The sequence below is a fragment of the Salminus brasiliensis genome, chromosome 3, assembly GCF_030463535.1.
Source record: "Salminus brasiliensis chromosome 3, fSalBra1.hap2, whole genome shotgun sequence".
NCBI classification, from domain to species: Eukaryota; Metazoa; Chordata; class Actinopteri; order Characiformes; family Bryconidae; genus Salminus; species Salminus brasiliensis.
This window is the reverse complement of record NC_132880.1, coordinates 10011479-10021732: the sequence shown is the minus strand read 5'-3', so window position 1 is coordinate 10021732 and position 10254 is coordinate 10011479.

The following is a 10254-nucleotide window of genomic DNA, read 5'->3' as shown; positions in this document are numbered from 1 at the left end:
AAACTCTCGCATACTGCTGCTTTAAGTGTAGTAATAAAATGAAAGTATTTTCCACCCCATCAGACAACGATCGGGCTTCTGTGATGACAGTGGTGTCCCTTATTGTATTGTAGTGGTGTCCCTTGAGTGATAATCAATGAGCATGGACTGACTGTGAGTTAATCTATAGTTATTTAGTGGGATAGGTATTGACCTCCTTCAGACTAAAAGGTTCTGAGTTGTGTAGCATGAGCATTTAGTATTTTTGTAGTGAAACCAGGTGCTATTGTCTTATTGGGACCATTATTCTGGAACAGTATATACTGTATGTGTTGCTGTAATTGTCTTCAAATTGGTTGTTGTCCTACAGTTTATCTATGTTAGAATGATAAGATTATTCCAAGCAATTTTGGACCATATCTATCTCTATCACGTACATGATGCATAGTAAAGCACACATGATGTTTTGAAAGCCTGTAAATGTTTTTATTTGACAGCATTTTTTTGTGTATTATATTATACTAGATAGAACATAATACAACAGATTTTGTTGTCCAATAAAAAACATTTTACACAGTTTAATGAATATATATACAGTCATGCCCGAAAGTATTCATACCCCTGGCAAAGTTTGACTTAAATTTACTTTTATTTAACCAGAAGTTATATTTTTGCCTTGAAACGACACAGGCATCTCCCAGGAGATAACACGATGATGTACAAGAGGCATCATTGTGGGAAAAAGTATTTCTCAGCTTTTATACACATTTGAACAAAAAGTGGCATGTCCAAAATTATTCATACCCTTTGAAAACTGTCACAGTATATGGGAAAATCCAAAGTTCTATACCATTCCAAATAGTCCAAGCTGTTTTAAAGCATCCTAATTACCCTGATTCATTGGGAACAGCTGTTTTAATCAACTCAACAGGAGAAAAACAGCAGCTCTCTGCAGTTGGTTTGTGGACAGTCATGGCTAAGACAAAGGAGCTCACTAAGGACCTGCGGCTGTGCATTGTGGCCGCTCACAAGTCAGGAAAGGGCTATAAAGCCATATCAAAATGTTTTCAAGTTCCAGTGGCTACAGTGCAAAGTATTATTAAAAAATACCTTCCGCACTGTGGAAAATCTCAGAAGATGTGGTCGGAAGCCAAAAGTGACACCTGTGCTGGCCAGGAGAATAGTGAGAGAGGTGAAGAAAAATCACCACCAAGGCCATCCTGGTGAATCTGGACTCTGCTGGTGGCGACATCTCAAGGCAGACAGTTCAACGGACACTGCACACTGCTGGGTTCCACGGACGCAGGCCAAGGAGGACACCACTTCTCCAGAAAAGGCACACAAAAGCCCGCTTGACCTTTGCAAATGCTCATCTGGACAAAGAAGAAGACTTCTGGTGTTCTGGTTTATGGTCAGATGAAACAAAAATTAAATTGTTTGGCCACAATGATGTGTGCACCATTTGGCGTAAAAAAGGAGAAGCCTTCAACCCTAAGAACACCATCCCCACTGTCAAACATGGTGGTGGGAACCTAATGTTTTGGGGGTGTTTTTCAGCCAATGGACCAGGGAACTTGATCGCAGTAAATGGCACCATGAAAAAAGAGCAATACATCAAGATTCTCAACAACAACAACAGGCAGTCTGCAGAGAAACTTGGCCTTGGGAACCGGTGGACATTTCAGCACGACAACGACCCAAAACACACAGCCAAAGTTAGCAGACAAAAACATTAATGTTTTGCAGTGGCCCAGCCAGAGTCCTGACTTGAATCCAATTGAGAATCTGTGGAGGGAGCTAAAGATCAGGGTGATGGCAAGGAGACCCTCGAACCTCAAAGAGTTGGAGCTCATCACTAAAGATGAATGGGCAAAAATACCAGTGGAGACATGCAAAAAGCTGGTCAGCAATTACAGGAAGCGTTTGATTGCTGTAATAGCCAATAAAGGCTTTTCTATTAATTATTGAGAAGGGTATGAATAATTTTGGACATGCCACTTTTTGTTCAAATGTGTATAAAAGCTGAGAAATATTTTTTCCCACAATGATGCCTCTTGTACATCATTGTGTTATCTCCTGGGAGATCCCTGTGTCATTTCCAGGCAAAAATATAATTTCTGGTTAAATAAAAGTAAATTTAAGTCAAACTTTGACAGGGGTATGAATACTTTCGGGCATGACTGTATATATATATATATATATATATATATATATATATATATATATATATATATATATATATATATATATAATGTATATATATATACTGCTCAAAACAATAAAGGGAACACTGAAATAACACATCCTAGATCTGAATAAATGAAATATTCTCCTTGAATACTTTGTTCTGTACAAAGTTGAATGTGCTGACAACAAAATCACACAAAAACCATCAATAGAAATCAAATGTATTAACCAATGGAGGCCTGGATTTGGAGTCACACACAAAATTAAAGTGGAAAAACACACTACAGGCTGATCCAACTTTGATGTAATGTCCTTAAAACAAGTCAAAATGAGGCTCAGTATTGCCTGTGGCCTCCACGTGCCTGTATGACCCCCCTACAACGCCTGGGCATGCTCCTGATGAGGATCTCCTCCCAGACCTGGACTAAAGCATCCACCAACTCCTGGACAGTCTGTGGTGCAACGTGATGTTGGTGGATGGAGCGAGACATGATGTCCCAGATGTGCTCAATCGGATTCAGGTCTGGGGAACGGGCGAGCCAGTCCATAGCTTCAATGCCTTCATCTTGCAGGAACTGCTGACACACTCCAGCCACATGAGGTCTAGCATTGTCCTGCATTAGGTGGAACTCAGGGCCAACCGCGCCAGCATATGGTTACAAGGGGTCTGAGGATCTCATCTCTGTACCTAATGGCAGTCAGGCTACCTCTGGCGAGCACATGGAGGGCTGTGCCGCCCTCCAAAGAAATGCCACCCCACACCATTACTGAACCACTGCTAAACCAGCCATGCTGAAGGATGTTGTGTGACTCCAAATCCAGGCCTCTATTGGTTAATAAATTTGATTTCCATTGATGATTTTTGTGTGATTTTGTTGTCAGCACATTCGACTTTGTATTCAATGAGAACATTTCATTTATTCAGATCTAGGATGTGTTATTTGAGTGTTCCCTTTATTGTTTTGAGCAGTGTATATATATATATATATATATATATATATATGTATATATGCCAAAAGTCATGGAATAGCACTGTGTAAATAAGTGTGGAGTGTTACCTCAGTAGACAGTTTCGAAATGTCCAAACCTGTTTTAGCTGTGAGGTTGGCCAGACACCAGCCAGAGTGCTCATTGCAAGGCGATGTGAATTATTAGAGTCGAGTGGGGCCTCATAGTGGATAAATGAATGGGACATTGTTATGCAGGCATTTAACATTCCTCGATTCACAGTGTCATGTGTGCACCGGGAATAAGTCATACAGGGCATTACCACCCACAGTGGACATGGCAGTGGGTGGTAATGATTGTGACCTGTGGGGTCTGGCAAGAACTGTCTGGCGACTCTGAAAGAAGTCGCATGCACATTCAATGCAGAAGGCCTCACAGGCATATCGCGCAGTTCCTGTCCCATGACTTTTGGCATGTCAGTGTATTTACATATAGATATAGATGGCGCTGCATGAGGATGACGTTGCATGCACTGGACAAAGACTCACAACAATCTGGCTTGAACATGCCGTACTTGCGAGACAGCACATGAATATCACAGAACTAGGAGCATCCTGTGTTGAAGAATGTAAATTCCTAAAGCAAGAGCACGTTCCAATTAATATTTAGGATTTTTGTGTTTTTATTCAGTCATTTTTAATGTAATGTAAGTAATTTTGTTTTAACATCTGTAGAATTATTTTTTTATATAGTATTTTTGTGTTTGTGAAGTATCAGTGAAGTATGGAATCTGCCAGGAGGCACAAACCTTTGCATAGAACTGTAATGTAAATGTGTCAGAAGTACAGTAAAATTCACTTCTGTGTATTATATTCATGTGTATAGGAGGACTGTAAGATATAAAAGTGAATTTGAATGTCTTAACAAACTCTTAATTGTGGCTTCGCTCTGCGACTGGTGGCGCGCGTAAATGGCTCTCCCCTGGGAGCCCCCTGATCCACTTTCTGATCTGGCAGATCCATCGCCGAGAGGCCTGATCAAAACCAGCGTTGCGGCCTAGATGCTTCAAACACACGGGACCCCAACCGGCAGGGGACTGCGCACTCTTCACTGAAGCCAAGTTTGAATTGTTGAATTGATGCAGAAGAAATGTTTTATTTGGTGGGGAGGAAAGGAAGGAGAGTGAGAGAGAGAGAAAGAGAGAGAGAGTGAGAGAAATTAAGAGATAGTGAGAGTGTTGAGGGCCACATGAATAGATAATGATTATTCCTGATGTGGGCAGGCAGCACGCTGACGGCAATTGTGCCCCACATACGAGACTCTGTGCTGCTGCAAACGACCTCCACCCACGTTCTCCATGTTATGAAACCCCTTTGATATTATTCATGATAGTTGGCCCAGGGGAATACACAACACAGGCCGGCGATTACCAGCATTGTCATCCGGATCCTACAGCCACAGAGAAAATAAGCTCAGCTCTGTATTTCAGCGCTTGTGTCTCTGGCTGGCCTGGAGAAGTGGAGCATAACCAGGGTCAGAGTTCAGGGTGTGACATAAACGGTCTAGCATGATCAGATGGCATAGATTATATACATGTACATGTACATATACACACATATATATATATATATATATATATATATATATATATATATATATATATATATATATATATTTGAATACTTGTAACTTAGCACCTGATATGTTTATCCATAGGTTCTGGACATGTCCCAAAGTAGCAGACATATGGATTTCCTCAGCAGGTGTATTATCGAACTTGATCTAAGCACCCCTCTCGCCACATCTATGCCAAGTGATGACTCAGCTTTTCAGTTTTCTTTCAGCGTAGGATGTTAATGAAAGGTTTTACACATACCAAGAAAACCATTTTACTTTAACCTTGGATTTCCCATCAGTTTCTTTTTGGAATTCTGTTGAAGTTGTTAATGGCTTTTCTTATTTTGTTTGTTTTGTGTCATTTTCATCTACATTTTGATTATTGTGCGTATTCATTATAATGTATGTATGTAACACTTTTGTATGTATGAAACACTCACCCAGGTCAGGGTGTGACACAATAGATTAAGCATAGATCAGCCACTTGTGGATATTCAGAAATGACCAAAAAAACCTGAATCAGGTACTGAATTGTGATGTTTCAGATACACTCTACTGACTATGTGAGAGAGAACCATTTTCCTCAGTCTTGATTTAGGCAGTGTTTACCAGCTAACCATGGATGCGAAAAAGAGATATAACATAGACCAAGAGATTTGTTAACCACTGTCTTGCAATCGCTGATAATAAATAAAACAAACAACCGTGACAAATGTTTGTGGACACCCCTTCCAATGAATGCATTCAGTTACATTAAGCTGCACCCATTGCTGACACAGATGGGCAGATGCACACACACAGCTTGTCTTGTGCAAATGCACACACAGTTTGTGGGCTAGATGGGTATAAAGCCTCCCAGCATTGAGCTGAGGAGCAGTGGAGCTATGTTCTCTGGAATGATTGTTCTCCATCCAATACTTTTGGGATGAATTGAGGAGTTGGAGATGAGGTAGAGTGGTGATCATTCAACTGACCTTACTAATTCTCTTGTCACTGAATGCAATCAAATCCTCACAGCAATGCACCAAAATCACAAAAGTCTTCACTGGACAGTAGAGACAGATACTCCAGCATAAGCAGGATAAACTCTTTGTTGATTTCAGAAAAAAACAATGAATTAGCAGATGTCCCAGTAGTTTAGTAGTTTTAAATGAATATTATTAGAACCTTTAAGCCATATGTAAATGTTTGTAGCTAATGTGAGTAGTTTAGCTAATCACATATGCTCACAAGCCTGATACACAGGGAGAATCCAGAAATCCATACACTGGATTACTGACTTCCCTATTTGTGTGTATGAGACCAGTATAGAGTGACTGTAGTATAGTAGTATAGTGATTCATGTAGTAACAATTCTGAGACAAAATAAACTGTGATGGAATTTCCTGAATTTGGGTTCATTACAGACATGTTAAACATAACAGAACTGACTCCTGAATTACTGGCCGATATGAATAAAACAAACGGTTCAAAGGTTTACATCGAATCACATCTGCTTCACTTGTCTGCATAAAAAGCCAGGTGTAAACACCATCCAGGACGCATTGTGATTGAAGGATCTTGTCCATATTTAATACAAGTGTATATGGAATGCATTTTCTGCAATCAGACTCCATCAGGCAAGCAAAAATATGTCTGCTGGTAGGTAATTATTACTGTGGATGTTAGCGCTACTTTCTCTCTTCCTTGCTCTATCTCTGTCATGTGTGTTTGTGTGTGTGTGCTCATGCTCGTGCTTATTTACAGGTCTGTTTTTCCACCACGCTGTCGAACCCCCACCATTTAAACTGTACATGTTGGGGTTTCTTTTACGCAGGAAAGTAAAAATCAGATCTCATATGGTCACATCTGGGGGCGTATTTTAATGACAAATGTAAACAGAATCTAGTCAAAGCATATTGTCACTGTCCAATGACAAGGCAAAAATAATCTTAACTTTAAATGGAAGTCAATGTAAAATAACAGTTTATTTCAAGTATTTAGAGCATTTACATTGGTCTATTCATCCAGAATTATCTACTCAGTGTACAGAGCAGGGTTCAAACCATGGAGAAAACCAAAAACAGACAAAAACGGACATACATGTTTGTCATTAGACAGCACAGACATGCTTCTTTCACTTTAAGTGACGGTTCTGTATCTCAGCTCATCCAGAAATGCAAGTGTACAGTGTGTCCTTTTTTCTGCGTTTTGGAAAGCAGCATGACGTGAAAGTTGGCATTTTTGCTCCTGGGCTCCCCCTACAGTCAGGCAGTTTAGTTCATGCTTTGGGCCACCACCAAAGGACACTTTAGTTCATGCTTTTGGTGGTGGCCCAAAGCATGAACTAAACTGCCTGACTGTAGGGGGAGCCCAGGAGCAAAAATGCCAACTTTCACGTAATGCTGCTTTCCAAAACGCAGAAAAAAGTAATTGCTCAAGCAACCAGTCACTCCATTACTCAAGTAGTTACTCAAGCAACCAGTTAATCTAATTGAATTGATAATGAGATTCAGCACATTGAACACAGCCAGGTGTGAATGCCGCCAGCTTTGCTGAGTGAAAAACTCATATTGACATTTACCTTCAGAGTAATGTCCTTTTTTAAACAAACACATTAGGCCTTGATCAAAAAGAAACAAAGAAAAACAACTGAACTGTTGCAATATATCACAATATCTCGAAAGAGTCACAAAACCAGGTTTTAGGACACTGCTGAACCACTGCGAGAGCCATTATCAACAAACTCTTGAAACATTGCTGAATCTTCCCAGGAGTGACTGATCCACAAAAATCTCCCCATGAGCACAGCAGCAACTCATCCAGGAAGTCCTCAAGGGTTTCTTGAGAACATTGTAGGAGCAGCAAGGCATACAACAATGCTAACCAGTAAAAAATACATTAAAAAATGAAATAAAAAAGTACCTAGATGATCACAAATTACAATGTTCTGTGGACAGACAGTCTGGAGTGTAGCATATTGCAGGACAGAGGTGCTATATCTGCTGTAAAGCTAATTCTGCATGGTCACGGAAACATCAGGAACACCATACCAACATTCCAACATGGTGATGGTAATAGGACAATCTGGGGAGGTTTAGCTGCCTTGGGACCTAGGCAACTGTGTTATTACTGACAGAACCATGAGCAGACTGTCTGTTCACCTGCACATGAGCTGAAGCAGGAACAATATCAGATGCATTTAGTTATACAGAAAGATAATTATCCATACACAGAGGTCCCGTACACACTGTGGGCTGAAACTGTTCAACCACAATAATGTGAAAGGCTGCTATAGAAGTATAGGAAATTATTTGGATAAAAGTCCTGGGATACTTACACATTACACCAAGGGGAGATTTTATGACATCCTACCCTATCTACCTATTTACCTATAAATGTATATATATACTATTTGGACAAAAAGATTGTATTAATATGGAGTTGGTACCCCTTTACAGATCTAACAGCAGGTTTGGAACTCAGCAGAGTGTTGGAGACCTTTTTGAACACAGTGACCCCGCTCTGCTACTTTACATGGTCTGTACACTTCTTGGCTGAGTTGCTGTGGTTCCCGAACACTTCCACTGTTCAATAATGAGCTCTTTAATTTAACCTTAATTTCAGGATTAAGTATATATTTTGTCCATATAATATGTGTAAATGTATATACATACATTATAGTCACATTTGTGAATCTGGCAGTTGTTCTTTACATTGTGTCAAAACTTGAACTAATAGAAACACTTCAAAATGGCTTGGAGGTTTTTAAATTTTATTTTATTCATTGACTTCTATTGAAAGTTAAAGTTTTTTCCCTTTTCCTGTAAAGTTGCCTTTTTGGAGGTACAGGGTCTAATTCGATATATCTCATTATAATCCATGGAATTTGGAGGATAGGGCAAACCATTGGTAAATGAGGTGTGCAGTGTGGCAAGTGTCATATCTCTGCCATGAAGGGGTGTGTATCTGTTCTCTAATATTGTTTAGGTAGACATGGATGGACATCCACATGAATGCTTTGACCTTAGGTTTCCCAGCTGAACTGGGCCCAGTGAGAGGTCATACTATGTTGGCTCATAGATTTATTCACTTACCAATGAGCCAGCATAGCATGGCCTCTTAAAACAATAGTTTGAACTTCTAGTATGAAGGTCTTGTACAGACTGCTTCTCTATCTGTTCTACCTACACTGTAGCTACACTCATTTCTATCAGAAACCTACTCCATGTAGAAGCTCCTCCGTACCACGGCCATCAGCGTGACGAAAAAGGACCCCCATATAGCTCCCACTGGGCAGATTTTATTTGGGTTGGTGGACCATCCTCAGCAGAGCACTGACACCAACATTGCTGTAGCATGTAAGAGTGTGTTGCGCTGGATTTCTCCCATTAAATCCGCAGGCATATTCTAAAGCAGAAGAGCCTCGAGTAAGTAAATTACATTCTCTCATTATGTCTTATCAAAGCACTCTGCGTGTGGCTGTGGCAGCTTGTTAACCTGTGTCCTTCCCGCCAAACAATTGAGAAGCTTCAGCCTTGTTTCCACCATCTCGTGCAATTTGCTTCATTTAAAATAAACGCTGACTTCCTGTACGCCGTTCCCTTTTGAACTTAATTCTCCACATGCGGATTCCTTCATTCATGCTAGATGGATTTGAATGTAAAAAGCTGATATGCGGTATATGGAATGAGAATGAGCGTATGATTATGAATAATGCAGTTATTTTCACAACACAGCGTGGAGGGAGGGGGGGAGAAAAAGGAGGCCTTAAGAGCTAAAAGGAATTTGTGAATAGAATATATTATGGACTAGATATAGCACTGGAACCAGGATGTGTGTGTGTGTTTGGGGGGGTGTGTGTGGGGGGGTACCCTGTCACCACGCTGTCACCTCCTCTGCCAGAATAAATCCATCAAACGCTGAAATAAATCGGGCTGCACTGATTTGCATGACTACAGTGAAATAAGCTTGGCTCGCTCGCGCACGCTGTTAAGACAAATCCGCGCGCTCTCCAAATAAAAGTGCAATGCCGATCCAGAAGCTTCCATTGTCTGAGTGTAATGGGCGTGCTCGGTGCTATGAGCTCACGTGCAGACACGCGAGGCAAGCCTGACATTATTGTTTCACCCTAATAGGAATCAAGTGAACAATTTGGAGGCATTAGCAGAGCTGACTGGAGATCAGATTTCATTTCCTAATCCTGCCTTTCCAGCAGCACGAGCGCTGACCTTATCAGCACCGCCTGCACATGTGTGTTTAGGTGAGCCAGTGTAAACCTTCAGGGACAGCCAACTAGGCGTAGTGGGACGGGGGCAGGGGGCAGGCGTGGTAAAGGTGGGCAGATGTGGTAGCTTCTGTGCCCATTTCTCTCTCTGTCTCTCTCTTTTCTAGTTTGTTGGTAGCTTTCTTTGCCTCTCTCATTCTCTCTCTCGCTCTCTCTCATCCCTCTTTCTCTCTCTCTTTCTCTCTTTCTTCTCTCCTTCGTTGGTAACTTTCTTTCTCTCTTTATCTAACTTTCTCTCATCTCTCTCTCTTTTCTCC